The sequence below is a fragment of the Triticum aestivum genome, chromosome 2D, assembly GCF_018294505.1.
Source record: "Triticum aestivum cultivar Chinese Spring chromosome 2D, IWGSC CS RefSeq v2.1, whole genome shotgun sequence".
NCBI classification, from domain to species: domain Eukaryota; kingdom Viridiplantae; phylum Streptophyta; class Magnoliopsida; order Poales; family Poaceae; genus Triticum; species Triticum aestivum.
In genome coordinates, this window is record NC_057799.1 from 323,782,612 (window position 1) to 323,801,407 (window position 18,796).

Sequence of the window (18,796 nt, forward strand, 5' to 3'; positions counted from 1 at the left end):
CGTAAAATGATCGCGCTTGTTGTGAGGCAACCCAATGAATAAAATTTATTTTTCCCTTTTTCTTTCTGTTCTTGAGTGTTTGCACAATTATGCCACTGTTATGATTGTGTTTTTTTATGTTTTAATTAGTGTTTGTGCCAAGTAAAGCCTTTGGGATCATGTTGGGTGATAGTTGATTTGATCTTGTTGAAAAACAGAAACTTTTGAGCCTAGTAACAAAATTGTTCAAATTCACAGAAGTGCGATCAAATCCTACTTTTATCTTGATATACAAATTTCCTACGTTGTCCTAATTTTTCAGAATTTTTGGAGTTACAGAAGTATTCGTAGTTTTTCAGATTGCTACACACTGTTGTGTTTTTGACAGATTCTGTTTTCTTTGCGTTGTGTGCTTATTTTGATGAATCTATGGACTTTATTGGGGGGGTATAAACCGTAGTAAAGTTGGAATACAGTAGATATAATGCAAAAATAAAATATGAATGGGTTTGCAATAGTACTTTGAGTGGTGATTTGCTTTGTTATACTAACGGATTTAATGAAGGCTATGTTAAGTTTTGTGTGATTGGAGTTTTCAGGTTTTGGGTGAGATCACGGTGGATGAAGGAATAAGGAGAAGCAAGAGCCTAAGCTTGGGGATGCCCCATGGCACCCCAAATAATATTCAAAGATGAACAAGCAACTAAGCTTGGGGATGCCCCGAGTGACATCCCCTCTTTCTTCTAACGACCATTGGTATTTTACTTGGAACTATATTTTTATTCATCACATATCATGAGTTTTGCTTGGAGCGTCTTGTATTATATGAGTCTTTTCTTGTTTTGCTTTCTCTGAACACACCTATTTGAGAGAGCCAAAATTATACTATGTATTGTTAAAATTGCTCTATGTGCTTCACTTAAATTCTTTGAGCTATGGAATTGCTCCAGTGCTTCACTTATATATTTTTGAGCATGGTGTTCTTTAATTTTTTTGAAGAAATTCTCTCATGCTTAACTTATATTGTTTTGAGAGACGAAAAATTTTATGCTCATATTCTTCACTTTGCTTTGTTTGAGCTATCAAAAGCAACATATGAAACTAGTCCCAAAGTGATAGATATTCAAGAGGGGTATAATAAAAACTTTCATGAAGATCATTGGACAAAATAAACTTGATTCTTTGTAATAGTTTTGAGATATGATGATAATGATATGTAAGTCATGTTGGTGAGTAATTATGCTTTAGTAAGAATATTGGTGTTAAGGTTTGTGATTCCCTATGCAAGCACGAAAGTCAATAGTTATGCAATGAAATTACATCCTACTTATGGTGCATTACTCAATGTTAGTTATGCTTAATGCTAGCTTATGTGATTTTTCGTTTCTTGGTTGGATGCTTCTCAATCATTTTGCTAGCCTTCACTTGTACTAAGTAGGAATACTACTTGTGCATCCAAAATCCTTAAACCCAATTTTGCCATATGAATCCACCATACCTACTTATATGCGGTATTTCCGTGCTGTTCTAAGCAAATTTGTATGTGCCATCTCTAATTTTAAAAATAAATTTCCTTTTTGTGCACTCGTACCGCCATGAAACGGTAGAGGGTGGCTGATATTTTTCTATGCTAGATGTGTTATTCTCAAGATGAGTGTTTATTCACTTGTCATTGCACGAGAGTACGGCAAAGGTATTAGGGATGCCAATCCCGAAATGAAAAATGAATTTACTTTATGTTGTCAAATAATAAATTCCTTGGAAAGTGTTGGTATGGACGGCACCCGTGGATATAGCTAGCCGTGGAATGTGAAAGTATGGTGGAAAAAGGAATAAAGTTTTTTTCTGTTTGGGAACCGCCTATGATATATCTAGCATGGAAAGTATTGGGAACTACTCGATCGTTTTCGATGATAGGAAAGGCATGCCACCCAAAATGTTTTATCTCTATTTTTTTCCTTTGAGCTCTAGCACCTCTACAAATCCCTACTTCCCTCTGTGAATGGCCTTTCTATTTACTTTATGCAATTTTTATTTTATTTGAGTCTCCATCTTCTCTTATAAAGCACCAACTAAGGGGCACTTTGATCATACTTGAGCATTGGATGTAGCTAATATGCGAGTATGCTTCATGAATGGATCAATGATTGAGCATAATGGGCTAGGGATAACTTGCTTTAGTGTTGATATTTTGAAAGACATGGTTGCTTGTTAATATGCTTGAGTACTGAAATCTTCATGTAAAAACTAGACTATTGCTTTGAACCATATAGAAGTCCATATGTCCATGCTACAAAAGAAAAGAATGTGATGAACATGATAGGAAGCATTCCACATCAAAAATTCTGTTTTTATCATTTACCTGCTCGAGGACAAGCATGAATTAAGCTTGGGGATGCTAATACGGCTCCAACATATCTATAATTTTTTATTGTTCCATGTTGTTATATTATCATTCTTGGATGTTTTACAATCATTTGATAGCAACTTTATATCATTTTTCGGGACTTAGCTATTGACATAGTGCCAGTGTTAGTTGTTGTTTTTGCTTGTTTTTACTTCGCAGAATATTAGTACCAAACGGAGTCCAAACGCAGCAAAACTTTTTGGAGAATTTTTCTGGACCAGAAGACACATGTTGGGCCAAAGAAGTACCAGAGGGGGGCTCCGAGGGGAGTATAACCCACTTGGGCGCGCCTAGGGGCCCAGGCGCGCCCTAGTGGGTTGTGCCCACCTCGGTCGCCTCCCGCACCGCCTCTTTGCTCTATAGATACCCCGAAAATCCAAAAACCCTAGGGGAGTCGACGAAACACAATTCCAGCCGCCGCAAGTTCTAGAACCACCAAATCCAATTTAGACACCATCACGGAGGGGTTCATCATCCTCATTGGTGCCTCTCCGATGATGCGTGAGTAGTTCATCGTAGACCTATGTGTCCGTAGGCAGTAGCTAGATGGCTTCTTCTCTCTTTTTGATTCTCAATACAATGGTCTCTTGGAGATCTATTTGATGTAACTCTTTTTGCGGTGTATTTGTTGGGATCTGATGAACTTTGAGTTTCTGTTCAGATCTATTTTATCCATGAAAGTTATTTGAGTCTCTTTGATCTCTTATATGCATGATTACTTATAGCCTCGTATTTCTTCTTCAAATCTTTGGTTTAGTTAGGCCGACTAGATTGATTTTTCTTGCCATGGGAAGAGGTGCTTTGTGATGGGTTCGGTCGTGCGGTGTTCTTTCCCAGTGACAGAAGGGGCAACAAGAAACTTATTGATCGTTGTTATTAAGGATAACTAGATGGGGTCTATTCCTACATGAATAGATCTTGTCTACATCATATCCTCGTTCTTTTGCATTACTCCGTTTCTCCATGAACTTAATACACTAGATGCATGCTAGATAACGGTCGATGTGTGGAGTAATAGTAGTAGATGCAGGCAGGAGTCGGTCTACTAATCTTGGACGTGATGCCTACATAATGATCATTGCGTGGATATCATCGTAATTATTTGAGGTTCTATCAATTGCCCAAAGAGTAATTTGTTTACCCACCGTATGTTATTTTCTCGAGAGAAGTCACTAGTGAAATCTACGGCCCCGGGTCTATTTTCCCATTATATATTTTCAGATCTATATTTATATTTTCCTTTTTATTTATTTGCATCTTTTATTTTCATATCTATATTACCAAAAACCCAAAATACCTCGCTGAATTTTATTTGCCTTTATTTTATTTGCATCTACCAATCTATCACTTTACCAATCTTTTACCCGAGAGGGATTGACAACCCCTCTTTCGTGTCGGGTTGCAGGTATTTGTTCTTTGTGTGCAGGTACCGTTTACATAATGTTGCTTGGTTCTCCTACTGGTTCGATATCCTTGGTTTCATAACTGAGGGATCTACCTACCTTAGTTGTACTACATCATCCCTTACTCTTTGGGGAAAATACTGACGCGGATTCAAGACATCAAAAAAGGGAGGATCAAGCTAGTCTAGATATGAAAAGGAGATTGTAACCAAGAGATTCAATGAGCATAACATTTTGGATAGAGCTATCATTGGAAATGGCCACCTTACCAAGGCCAAGTACCTTACCCTTGGAGTTAACTCGAAAAGTTACCTACTTGCATGGGCCGTCGTTTTTAGCAAGCTCACGGAACATGTCCTTATCTCCGGTCATATGATCAGTACATCCACTATCGAGAATTCATTCTTTCCCTCCGGCCATGTAGTCATGAAAGTTGGCCATGAGACTAAGATTTCTCATAGTCTCCCCAAAGTCAATGTCACAATCTTCATCATAATAGCCATGCTCAATATCATCATTTCTGTGATCATTACCTAGAGCAAGTGATTCATTAGATTTATGACCATGACAATGTTCAAGTTTATGAATTATAATTGTCTCTGAAATGATGCTACTAATGACTCCAACATTTCCTTTAGCACGCGTAAGATCACGGAGCTCAAATAGACATTCATCAAACTTGGGATCACTAGGCTCCAATTTTTGACAAGCAAAAGACTATTGAAGAATCTCATCTAGATTTTTCAAGGAATAATTCGAAAAGCGTCCCTCAAGATATTTCCATATAGTATACACACATTCAAAGGTAGGCAAGCACACAAGCAAATTTCTAGGCAAGCCTCCAATGATAAGATCAATAGTTCTAAGATTGCGAACCATGTTAGGGTACTCATCGGGGGTAGGATGCAAAGGATCAATAGGAGGCGCATGAGGGCTAGTAATATACTTGTTCAAGTCATATTCATTGAAAACCTCAAGCATCTCATTCTTCCAAGAACTATAGAACTCCCCGTCAAGCATACGAACTCTACGTCTAATACTCCCAATCATAGATTCATCCATCTTCCTCCAATGGTGATTAAACCAAAGAAATGGACACCAAAGATCTGATACCAATTGAGAGGATCGAGAAGAGGGGTCTAGAGGTGGGGTGATTATACCCTTAACAATCAAAAGTGGCAGTTTTTAATTTCTTCAAGTTAAGGTTGAGTTTAGCACATGTTAAAGCACTCACATTACATTTCAAGCAAGCATGACAAGAGTATATGCAGCCGAAAGAGTAAAGCATGCAAGTTGCAACAAAGTAAAGGGATGGGATTGGAGTATGCAAACGCAATGGTGACACAAATATTTTTGGCGTGGTTCCGATAGGTGGTGCTATCGTATGTCCATGTTGATGGAGACTTCAACCGACGAAGGGTAACGGCTGCGCGAGTCCACGAAGGGCTCCACCCATGAAGGGCCCACAAATAAGCAACCTTGTCTGTCCCACCATGGCCGTCGCCCACGAAGCACTTTCCTCACTCGGGTAGATCTTCACGAAGTAGGCGATCTCCTTGCCCTTACAAACTTCTTGGTTCAACTCCACATCTTGACGGAGGCTCCCAAGCGACACCTAACCAACCTAGGAGACACCACTGTCCAAAAGGTAATAGATGGCACTACAAAAAAATACACTTCCGTGATGATACGTGTTTGACACAGTAGGTCACGTTTTCTGTCATGCATGTACATCCATGACGATTTTATGACAGAACTAAGATAGTCATACATGTGCTGTCGTAGAAGTGTTCCATGCCATTACCAAAATTATCATCACGGAAGTGTCCACTTCCATGAAGATAAATCGCGCGTCACAGAAGTGCTTTCGTCAAGGGTGACCAACACGTGGCATCCACCATAACGGGTCGCCGTTAAGCTATTGGGTCCGGTTTTGGATTCGATAACCCGTTAACAACCCGGACCAATGGGAATTTTCCACGTGTAAAATTCTGATTGGCCGGAGGAAACACGTGTCAGTTCGTCAGTGGGTCAGATAGGGGCCTATGATATGTCGCCACGTGCGACGACCCACCACTAGCCCATTTAGCTTACAAATGCCGGCCCGTTTGACTTGGTCAAAAGTTTGAGGGCTGGCCCATGAAAAGCCTGTTAACGGTCTCTTCGCAAATAGCCCATTTTACGGCCCGCTAACCAACGGCCCGTTAGGGCCTACCCGAAATTGGCCCAACAACATCATGTGCGCTGTCTATAACACCAGACGTTTCACTTTCGGCCCATGTATGGCCCACGACGTCTTTCAGCCCATATGAGGCCTTTCACATCTTTAGGCCCTTTAGAGGCCCACAGTGACTCTAGCCCATAATGAACAGTTAATTTCTTTGTACCCATTAACGGCCCATGATTCACATGGGCCATTTCCAGCCCGTGTTACCATTCGGCCTACAGACGGCCCATACATTCTTGGGCTCCTTTCCGGCCCTCGGTTACTTCCGGTCTGTTACTGGCCTGTTCCCCTAATGGGTCAAATTCGTCCCATGGCTAGAGTCGGCCCGTTTGTGGCCTGTTAACCCATTGCGCTGTTTCCAGCCCGTCCTATATTCTGGCCCATTAACGACCCGTTATGCATGTGATAGAAATAAGCCTTTGCTATCCTCCGGCCTGTTAACGACCCATTACCGTGCTTGGCCGATACCAATTACGCCCATTTACGGCCCATGTAGACCCATTTATCCGATGGCCCGAGGCCCACCGATTCTACGGCCCTGTTGGAGGCCCATTTATCGACGGCCCGTAGGAGGCCCATGGATCCTACGGCCTGTAGCAAGGTCAAGGTTACCACGGTCCGTATATGGCCCATGGTTGTTGCGGCCACTAGCAAACCAGGGAAAAAGAAGACTAGGAAATAAATAAGCCTGAAATTAATGCTAGGCTATTAAGGCGATTGCACAGATTACATCCACTGGGCATCAAAGATCGCCACCAGTGCAAATATAGGGAACACCCAACACTATACAAAAATGGCTTGTTGTTTTGTTCAGCCGGTGGCTGCCCGTTAAGAACAAATTTTGTATCACAACAAAACAAATTACAACTATAAAACAAAAGGTTGGCATAAAAGTTAACAGTCTGGCAGATAAATGCACCACCAGAAGTTCAGAAGCTCAGTTCATTTGACCTGACTGTTATGTTTTCATGATGTATTGTCTGATGGAGCACCATAATCTTCACCTTCATTTCTCCTAGGCTCCTGAACAACATAGCAAATGTCTGATAGTCTGGTTTCAAAACCATGCATATCTTGACGACATCGAACAATGTCTGTCCTTGTTTCACAAAGGGTCTCTATTAGGGAATGGACTTGTGTCTCGAGCGCAGATATAACATTACTTTGAGCTTGCATATCTTGATCATGAGGCAGTTTGGACGAGATTGCCTTAACAACCAACCCAGTATTATGCAGGAACGTGCTTTTGGCACTGTTAGTTGACAGGTACTGACCCACTGCATGAAGAGCTGACATTGCGGTTATAGTTGCCTCGCCACCTTCTGAAGGTGGCGGTTCCACCATTTTTTCCATGGCTTGCTGAAAAGTTGAGTTTTTACATTAGTAGTACCAGAACAGAAGATATTAAGACGGCAGCCAAACCAAACAAAATAGCTTTGGTCTATATACAAAACTTATTCTGGTGAACCCATGTAAAATATTAGTTGTATTTTACTGCAAAGTACATAATAAAACTAGGTTCCAAACATATGACCATGTATCATGGCTAATGTATTGTCTATTTCTTCACATTGTATTGGCAGCTAAGGATAAAGAGACAAAGTTTATAATACGGTAAGCATAGTATGACATCATTCAGATCACAAAACAACTGAGAACACACAAACAAGCAATTGTAATGTTGTGTGGCCAAGTCCAACACGGAACTAGTTTATAGATCAAGATCAAAGGAACATCACTCCTCTCTTTTAAACCTTGTAAGGTGCAATGATACGCTAAGACAATTGTGTATAAAATTGAAAACAGTAATAGACATTGGCTGCAAACCATGCAGTTCAAGGCACAAGTCAGAGTAAGTAGTAGTTAAAAGGCATGAGGATTAAGGACTTACAACAGCGGCTTTGACTGGTGTAGTCATGCCCTTCGTCTTGTTGGTGTGACAGTCCTTGAAGATTTCCACAGCATTTGGTTCAGGTACTTTTTGGTCCTTGCGGTCTTTGCTCTGCATTTGGAACAAGTCAATATGGATCTAATAATATGGTATAGCGGAAAGAGTGAAATAGCAGCTAATTACAAGAGCCTCGCAGTGTGCAATATAGCTACGAGATCCTGTCGTCTGTTGGAATTTCACTTTCGTACGGTTGGCCTTGTTCTTTGAACAGTTCACCTACAAGAAGATAGATTTGCAAGGCACATGCGTAAATAGGACTTCAACATGTGATCTGATCACATATATATAATGTACCTAATACTTTGGATTAGACCAGTGTTTAATGAGGCCTCTCCAGTCTTCATCCGATATATTTTCCACTGGAGATGTTTGGGCAAGTTCACTGTTAGCCTTGCCTTCAAAGTGAGTTTTCCTCAAGTTATTCCAATACTGTCGCAGAGCAGACTTCAAAACATGGGTGCAAGCTTGTCTGGTTGCATCATCTTGACTATCCAACTTGAACCTCATCTGTTGAAAATTATGGGAGTCTCATTATCAGCAACCTAGAAAGTATGGGATAGAGCAAGAAGATTTTACTAGTTTCCATACATAACCATACTTACAGATAAATGGTTGAGGAAGGTGTTGAACTGTGTTTCTTCTTTCTCATTCCTATACTGAATCCATGTTGGGAGGATATGTACATGCCACCTAACGGCAACCGCTGCCTCTGATACTAACTTGGCTGACTCTGTAGCATCACGTGGCCCTTTTAAACCTGCCTCAAAACGGATCTCCATTCTTCCTCCTCTAGATTTAGTTAACCTATCGAGCATTATCCCTAATGTTTGTTTCCTCTTGCGCCTAGGTGCTAGTCCAATAATGAACATAGGAAGTGTTAGTGTACATCAAACTGTGAGACTACATATAAAGAAGCATGCAACTATAACTTGACTCCAGCAACTACCTTCTTGCTGTTGAATCTCACAAAGTTCATCTGATCTTGCCAACTCGTCTTGTGTCAAGAGTGCTTCAGAAGTAGTGTCAGGTGGCAAGGGAGCTTGGGAGCGTGCTGCTAGCTGAGTTGACCAACGAGTAACTCGTGCAGCTGGTGGTACTGTGTAAGGTGTTCCAACAACTAGGACTGTCTCTGCTTATTTGGTGGCAGCTATTGGTTTCTGTTTGGCTTGTTCTGCAGCTTGCGTAGCATGGGATACCCTGTTTGTACAATTTTCCACTGCACTTTGACCTTCTATTGCACCATCAGTACCAGCAGAATCTGTAGGATTCTTCCGCTTCCTTTTGCCTGTCATTCTGTGTTCCTTCCTCTTTCTCTATGCCATGTTAAGTCAAGCCGACAAGAAAAGCGAATAACAATTTAGTTCTTCAGAACAAATTGATGCATGCCACAGACGAACTGAACTTTGATGTTAGACAACCACATGATAGGAGGATGTAATATGTATGAAAAACAAGACGGCATGAGATAACCAGAACTATGATGTGTAAACTAAGCAGAAGACATTTCACTAAATTAGAAGCAATGCAATGGAAGGTAGACACCATATGAAAGATGCTACAAATATCGCTCTGCCAAGTTAACAGTGTCTCATCATAAATGGCGTTTAAAAAATTGTGAAGCAGTACAAGAAATAAATCATATGCAAGATGCAAACAACATCACACTACCAAGTTAAAGGTCTCTCGTCATTAGTGACATTGCATATTCACAGCTTATGATGTGTAAACTAAGGAGAAGGCATTTCAACAAACTAGAAGCAATGAAAGCTAGACACCTTATCAAAGATGCAATGAATATCACTCTACCAAGTTAAAATTGTCTCGTCATAAGTGCCATTTCAACAAATTAGAAGTAGTACAAGCTAGAAAAAATGCGAGATGTAACCTATATCACACTCCCAAGTCAAACGTGTCTTATGATAAATGATTGTTGCAGGTTACACAACAGTAGTACTTTGATGTAAGAACATGGTGGGATAGACATATATTGTATGTTATAGAAATAGGAACACATGTCTTATTCACAAGTATAATGTCTAAAGTAAGAAGATGGAATTCAACAAAATTAGAAGCAACACAAGCTAGACATCATACATAACATGCAACCGCATATAATGGTGCCAAGTTAGAGGGAGCACCTGTGATGGTGCACTAGGGGAGACGTGCTCATCATCAACACAACTGCGTTGAGTGCCTATGCATGTGTTGTCTTGCAAATCTTCTTGGGGGTGGCGGAGTAGAATCTGTAGAGGCCCTCCGTTTGAAGGGAGCACCTATATCCACTGCTTTGCTACTTTCCTTCCGCTTTATTGATTTCAAATTGTCAAGTAAAATCGACAAGAAAAAACAATAAAATTCACTCTTTAGAACTCATTTGTGCATGGTACTGACAATCACTACTTTGATGTGACAAGAAAAAGCAATAAAATTCACTCTTTAGAACTCATTTGTGCATGGTACTGACAATCACTACTTTGATGTAAGGCCTACATGGCATATTCACCACTGTTTGTGTAAACTAAGCAGAAGCCATTTCAACAAATAAGAAGCAATGCAAGCTAGACACCACATGAAAGATCCAACCAATATGACTCTGCAAAGTTAAAAGCGTCCCATCATAAATGGCGTTTCAACAAATTAGAAGCAGCGCATGCTATAAATCATATGAAAGATGCAACTAATATCACACTGCATATACTAAAGGTGTCTCGTCATATTGATTCATGCGGGATACAAAAAAACAATAGTTTTATGTAAGGACATGCTTAATGGACAGATGTACTATGTACTAAAAATAGGAAGGCATGTCATATTAACAGGTATAATGTATAAACTAAGAAGAATGGCACATGCCATTTAACCAGATTGGAAGAATTACAGTCTAGACACCATATGCAACATGCAATCACATATCACGCTACCAAGTTAGAGAAAGCACCTGCGATGCTGGTGTTGGGGAAATACGGTCATCAACTACAGAGCTACGTTCACTATCTTCATCTAGCCTTGTTGTTTCTTGAGAATCATGTGGGGAGGCTGACACTGCATTCTTCAAAGAGGATCTTTTCTCAAAGTAACCCACTGGGGTGACTGTCTCATCATAAGTGATTGATGAGGGATACACAAGAACATTAGTTTGATGTAAGAACATGGTTCATAGACAAATGTACTAGTATGTATGAAAAACAGGAAGGCATGTCATTTTCAAAGGTATAATGTGTAAGCAAAGCAGATGCAATTTAACCAAATTGGAAGCAATACAAGCTAGAAATCCGGCTGGAGTGGTGAGCATGATCATCGAGGACCTGAGAGCCTGGTGGGAGGCGGGCTGCTTTGCCACCATCGTGGCTTTTTAGTTGGCTTCCAGGTGATGCATGTCTGTGCTGGGCTTGTTACTGGCTCGGCCAGTGCCCTGTCTAGCTATTTGTCTTCTGGTGCTCCCGGGATGGTGGTTCATGTAAAAAATATCTTTCCTTATCTTAATAAAGACCGACTTCGGCCTTTCGAATACAAGCTAGACACCATATGCAACATGCAACCATATATGACACCGTGAAGTTAAAGCAAGCACCTGGGATGGTGGTTCATCGCGAGCGAGGTCATCAACTCCAGAGCTACGTTTACCGTCTCCATCTGCTGACACTACACCCTTTATAAGGCTGAAACGTGTCTGGCCTAGCCGCGTACCACGCTAGAGCGACTTCTCTATTTTCTTTTCTGCTTCTGTCAAGGCAGCAGAGTCTGAAATACCCTTGCATAAAAACACAATAGTGAGAGTATGGGTGAAGTGTGTCCAGAACTAGTGCACTGTAAAGTAGCAGATAGCAGGGCCGAAAAATAAATGACAAGAGACATATGATAGCTCTACAACATTTCATGGCAAACAAAATTAGATTCTACTCCGTATGATTTTGTAATATATGAGCACAGGGATGGCTGGGAAATGCAGGTACTCCTCCAGCACACCACCACATGTGGTCATATCAAAATAACAGTCGACTGAAAATAAATAGGTTAGTCGATTTTTCTATGAACCGTCCGATCTATAAGGACAGGGCAGATGGCCTTCGTCTACCTCCCGCCAGTCATAGTAGACGATCTTTCTCGAACCGCCAGCGACCACCGGCCTAGATCCCTGCCTCCGCCGCCCCGCCCTCCCCTCGACCTCACACCACCGCCGTGCTTGGTAGCGCCCCCAGGCCATCCCTTTTATCCCGGCCGACCTCCAGATCGGGCGCCAGCAGCTCTAGGCCCCACACGCCCCTAAGATAAATACCGAGGTGCTGCTTCCCCGGCGTAATAGGCGGACTAGCGCCTGTTACGTCGGGGAATGCTTTCGTTAGTTGGGAATCAACTGACCATGAATTGAAATCCAGGGGGCGACGGACCTCTAGCTAAGGTGAAATAGTATATGGGGAGAAACCTTATGCATCACGAGTTACTAGGAACATCTAGTATCAAGAAGAAGCGGTCAACAAGTGTCTTCTGTGGGATGAATGCCGTGCAAGCAGACACGTAAGATTTGCACGAATAAGGGAAGAGGAGTACCATTTCTGGTTGCCAGTGTTGTGTCCTTCATAAGTTGCGGTGATTTTCTTATTTTTGCCGGAGGAACCGATGTTTTGGAGGAGGGTGCAGCCTTGGACGAACACATGGCCAAATTGTTGACTGTGTTGCCGTGGCCGTATGTCGGCGGAGGGGAAGCAGATCTGAGGCGGCGAAGGATGGCGTAGAAGGAACATCTCTGGTGCGGTGGACGGTGGCGAAGTTGGTGTTGGGTAACGTAGTAATTTCAAAAATTTCCCTACGCACACGCAAGATCATGGTGATGCATAGCAACGAGAGGGGAGAGTGTAGTCCACATACCCTCGTAGACCGTAAGCGGAAGCGTTATGACAATGCGGTTGATGTAGTCGTGCGTCGTCACGATCGACCGATCCTAGCAACGAAAGTACGACACCTTCGCGATCTGCACACGTTCAGCTCGGTGACGTCCCACGAACTCACGATCCAGCAAAGTGTCGAGGGAGAGCTTCGTCAGCAGGACGGCGTGATGACGGTGATGATGAAGCTACCGGCGCAGGGCTTCGCCTAAGCACTGCAACGATATGACCGAGGTTGATTATGGTGGAGGGGGCACCGCACATGGCTAAGATATCAATGATCAACTTGGGTGTTCTAGGGTGCCCCCTGCCCCCGTATATAAAGGAGGAAGGGGGGAGGCCGGCCGGCCCTTGTGGCGCGCCAGGAGAGGAGGAGTCCTCCTCCTAGTAGGAGTAGGACTCCCCTTTCCTACTCCTACTAGGATGGGGAAAGGAAGGAGGAGAGGGAGAAGGAAAGGGGGACGCCCCCCCCCCTTCCCTAGTACAATTCAGACTAGAGCGGGAGGAGGCGCGCGGCCTGCCCAAGCCGGCCCTCTCTCTCTCCACTAAGGCCCATGTGGCCGATTAGTTCTCCCGTGGGTTTCGGTAACCCCTCCGGCAGTTCGGTTTTAACCCGAAACCACCCGGAACACATCCGGTGTCCGAATATAGTCATCCAATCTATCAATCTTTATGTCTCGACCATTTCAAGACTCCTCGTCATGTCCGTGATCACATCCGGGACTCCGAACTATCTTCGGTACATCAAAACACATAAACTCATAATACCGATCGTCACCGAACGGTAAGCGTGCGGACCCTACGGGTTCGAGAACTATGTAGACATGACCGAGACACATCTCCGGTCAATAACTAATAGCCAAACCTGGATGTTCATATTGGCTCCTACATTTTCTACGAAGATCTTTATCGGTCAAACCGCATAACAACATAAGTTGTTCCCTTTGTCATCGATATGTTACTTGACCGAGATTCGATCGTCGGTATCTCAATACCTAGTTCAATCTCGTTACCGGCAAGTCTCTTTACTCGTTCTGTAATGCATCATCCCGCAACTAACTCATTAGTCACATTGCTTGCAAGGCTTATAGTGATGTGCATTACCGAGAGGGCCCAGATATACCTCTCCGACAATCGGAGTGAGAAATCCTAATCTCGATCTATGCCAACTGAACAAGTACCATCGGAGACACCTGTAGAGCACCTTTATAATCACCCAGTTACGTTGTGACGTTTGGTAGCACACAAAGTGTTCCTTCGGTATTCGGGAGTTGCATAATCTCATAGTCATAGGAACATGTATAAGTCATGAAGAAAGCAATAGCAACATACTAAATGATCAAATGCTAAGCTAACGGAATGGTTCAAGTCAATCACATCATTCTCTAATGATGTGATCCCGTTAATCAAATGACAACTCATGTCTATGGCTAGGAAACTTAACCATCTTTGATTCAACGAGCTAGTCAATTAGAGGCATACTAGTGACACTCTGTTTGTCTATGTATTCACACATGTACTAAGTTTCCGGTTAATACAATTCTAGCATGAATAATAAACATTTATCATGATATAAGGAAATATAAATAACAACTTTATTATTGCCTCTAGGGCATATTTCCTTCAGTCTCCCACTTAGACTAGAGTCTATAATCTAGATTACACAGTAATGATTGTAACACCCATGGAGTCTTGGTGCTGATCATGTTTTGCTCGTGAGAGAGGCTTAGTCAACGGGTCTGCAACATTCAGATCCGTAGGTATCTTGCAAATCTCTATGTCTCCCTCCTTGACTTGATCGCGGATGGAATTGAAGCGTCTCTTGATGTGCTTGGTTCTCTTGTGAAATCTGGATTCCTTTGCCAAGGCAATTGCACCAGCATTGTCACAAAAGATTTTCATTAGACCCGATGCACTAGGTATGACACCTAGATAGGATATGAACTCCTTCATTTGCTGCTTTCGAAGCAGCTATGTACTCCGCTTCACACGTAGATCCCGCCACGACGCTTTGCTTAGAACTGCACCAACTAACAGCTCCACCGTTTAATATAAACACGTATCCAGTTTGTGACTTAGAGTCATCTGGATCAGTGTCAAAGCTTGCATCGACATAAGCATTTACGACGAGCTCTTTGTCACCTCCATAAACGAGAAACATATCCTTAGTCCTTTTTAGGTATTTCAGGATGTTCTTTACCGTTGTCCAGTGATCCACTCCTGGATTACTTTGTTACCTCCCTGCTAAACTGATAGCAAGGCACACATCAGGTCTGGTACACAGCATTGCATACATGATAGAGCCTATGGTTGAAGCATAGGGAACACCTTTCATTTTCACACCTTGTAACACAGGCAAGAACCCTTCCTTTGCATGATCCATTTTGAACTTCTTCAAAACTTTATCAAGGTATGTGCTTTGTGAAAGTCCAATTAAGCGTCTCGATCTATCTCTATAGATCTTGATGCCCAATATATAAGCAGCTTCACCGAGGTCTTTCATTGAAAAACTCTTGTTTAAGTATCCTTTTATGCTATCCAGAAATTCTATATCATTTCCAATCAACAATATGTCATCCACATATAATATTAGAAATGCTACAGAGCTCCCACTCACTTTCTTGTAAATACAGGCTTCTCCAAAAGTCTGTATAAAACCATAAACTTTGATCACACTATCAAAAGGTTTATTCCTAACTCCGAGATGCTTGCACCAGTCCATAAATGGATCGCTTGAGCTTGCACACTTTGTTAGCATCCTTTGGATCGATAAAACCTTCAGGTTGCATCATATACAACTCTTCTTCCAAAAATCCATTCAGGAATGCAGTCTTTACATCCATTTGCCAAATTTCATAATCATAAAATGCAGCAAATGCTAACATGATTCGGACGGACTTAAGCATCGCTATGGGTGAGAAGGTCTCATCGTAGTCAACTCCTTGAACTTGTCGAAAACCTTTCGCAACAAGTCGAGCTTTGTAGACAGTAACATTACCGTCAGCGTCTGTCTTCTTCTTGAAGATCCATTTATTCTCGATGGCCTGCCGATCATCGGGAAAGTCAACAAAAGTCCACACTTTGTTCTCATACATGGATCCCATCTTAGATTTCATGGCCTCAAGCCATTTGCGATATCTGGACTCATCATCGCTTCCTCATAGTTCGTAGGTTCGTCCTGGTCAAGTAACATGACCTCCAGAATAGGATTACCGTACCACTCTGGTGCGGATCTTACTCTGGTTGACCTACGACGTTCGGTAGTAACTTGATCTGAAGTTACATGATCATCATCATTATCTTCCTCACTAATTGGTGTAGGAGTCACAGGAACAGATTTCTATGATGAACTCCTTTCCAATAAGGGAGCAGGTACAGTTACCTCATCAAGTTCTACTTTCCTCCCACTCACTTCTTTCGAGAGAAACTCCTTCTCTAGAAAGGATCCATTCTTAGCAATGAATGTTTTGGCTTTGGATCTGTGATAGAAGGTGTACCCAACAGTCTCTTTTGGGTATCCTATGAAGACACATTTCTCCGATTTGGGTTCGAGCTTATCAGGTTAATGCTTTTTCACATAAGCATCGCGGCCGCAAACTTTAAGAAATGACTACTTTGGTTTCTTGCCAAACCACAGTTCATAAGGTGTCGTCTCAACGGATTTAGATGGTGCTCTATTTAACCTGAATGCAGCCGTCTCTAAAGCATAACCCCAAAATGATAGCGGTAAATCAGTAAGAGACACCATAGACCGCACCATATCTAGTAAAGTACGATTACAACGTTCGGACACACCATTATGCTGTGGTGTTCCGGGTGGCGTCAGTTGCGAAACTATTCCGCATTGTTTCAAATGAAGACCAAACTCGTAACTCGTAACTTTATTTTCTTGTTATGATGATTTTCCACTTCACTCTGAAATTCTTTGAACTTTTCAAATGTTTCAGACTTATGATTCATCAAGTAGATATACCCATATCTGCTCAAATCATCTGTGAAGGTGAGAAAATAACGATACCCGCCGCGAGCCTCAACATTCATCGGACCACATACATCAGTATGTATGGTTTCCAACAAATCTGTTGCTCGCTCCATTGTTCTGGATAACGGAGTTTTAGTCATCTTGCCCATGAGGCATGGTTCGCAACTACCAAGTGATTCCAGAAGTCCATCAGAATGGAGTTTCTTCATGCGCTTTACACCAATATGACATAAACGGCAGTGCCACAAATATGTTGCACTATCATTATCAACTCTGCATCTTTTGGCTTCAATATTATGAATATGTGTGTCACTACTATCGAGATTCAACAAGAATAGACCACTCTTCAAGGGTGCATGAGCATAAAAGATATTACTCATATAAAGAGAACAACCATTATTCTCTGATTTAAATGAATAGCCGTCTCGCATCAAACAAGATCCAGATATAATGTTCATGCTTAACGCTGGCACCAAATAACAATTATTCAGGTCTAAAACTAACCCCGAAGGTAGATGTAGAGGTAGCGTGCCGACCGCGATAACATCGACTTTGGAACCATTTCCCACGCGCATCGTCACCTTGTCCTTAGCCAATCTTCGCTTAATCCGTAGTCCCTGTGTCAAGTTGCAAATATTAGCAACAGAACCAGTATCAAATACCCAGGTGCTACTGCGAGCATTAGTAAGGTACACATCAATAACATGTATATCATATATACCTTTGTTCACCTTGCCATCCTTCTTATCCGCCAAATACTTGGGGTAGTTCCGCTTCCAGTGACCAGTCCCTTTGCAGTAGAAGCACTTAATCTCAGGCTTAGGTCCAGACTTGGGCTTCTTCACTTGAGTAGCAACTTGCTTGCCATTCTTCTTGAAGTTCCCCTTCTTCCCTTTACCCTTTTTCTTGAAACTGGTGGTCTTGTTGACCATCAACACTTGATGCTCCTTCTTGGTTTCTACCTCCGCAGCCTTTAGCATTGCGAAGAGCTCGGGAATTGTCTTATCGATCCTTGCATGTTATAGTTCATCATGAAGCTCTTGTAGCTTGGTGGCAGTGATTGAAGAATTCTGTCAATGACACTATCATTAGGAAGATTAACTCCCAGTTGAATCAAGTGATTGTTATACCCAGACATTTTGAGTATATGCTCACTGACAGAACTATTCTCCTCCATCTTGCAACTATACAACTTATTGGAGACTTCATATCTCTCAATCCGGGCATTTGCTTGAAATATTAACTTCAACTCCTGGAACATCTCATATGCTCCATGATGTTCAAAACGTCGTTGAAGTCCCGGTTCTAAGCCGTAAAGCATGGCACACTGAACTATCGAGTAGTCATCAGCTTTGCTCTGCCAGACGTTCATAACATTTTGCGTTGCTCCTGAAGCGGGTTTGGCACCTAGCGGTGCTTCCAGGATGTAATTCTTCTGTGCAGCAATGAGGATAATCCTCAAGTTATGGACCCAGTCTGTGTAGTTGCTACCATCATCTTTCAACCTAGCTTTCTCTAGGAACGCATTAAAATTATACGGAACAACAGCACATGCCATCTATCTACAACAACATAGACATGCAAAATACTAGTAGGTACTAAGTTCATGATAAATTAAAGTTCAATTAGACATATTACTTAAGAACTCCCACTTAGATAGACATCCCTCTAATCATCTAAGTGATCACGTGATCCAAATCAACTAAACCATGTCCGATCATCATGTGAGATGGAGTAGTTTTCAATGGTGAACATTACTATGTTGATCATATCTACTATATGATTCACGCTCGACCTTTCGGTCTCAGTGTTCCGAGGCCATATCTGCATATGCTAGGCTCGTCAAGTTTAACCCGAGTACTCTGCGTGTGCAAAACTGGCTTGCACCCGTTGTATGTGAACGTAGAGCTTATCACACCCGATCATCACGTGGTGTCTCAGCACGACGAACTTTCGCAACGGTG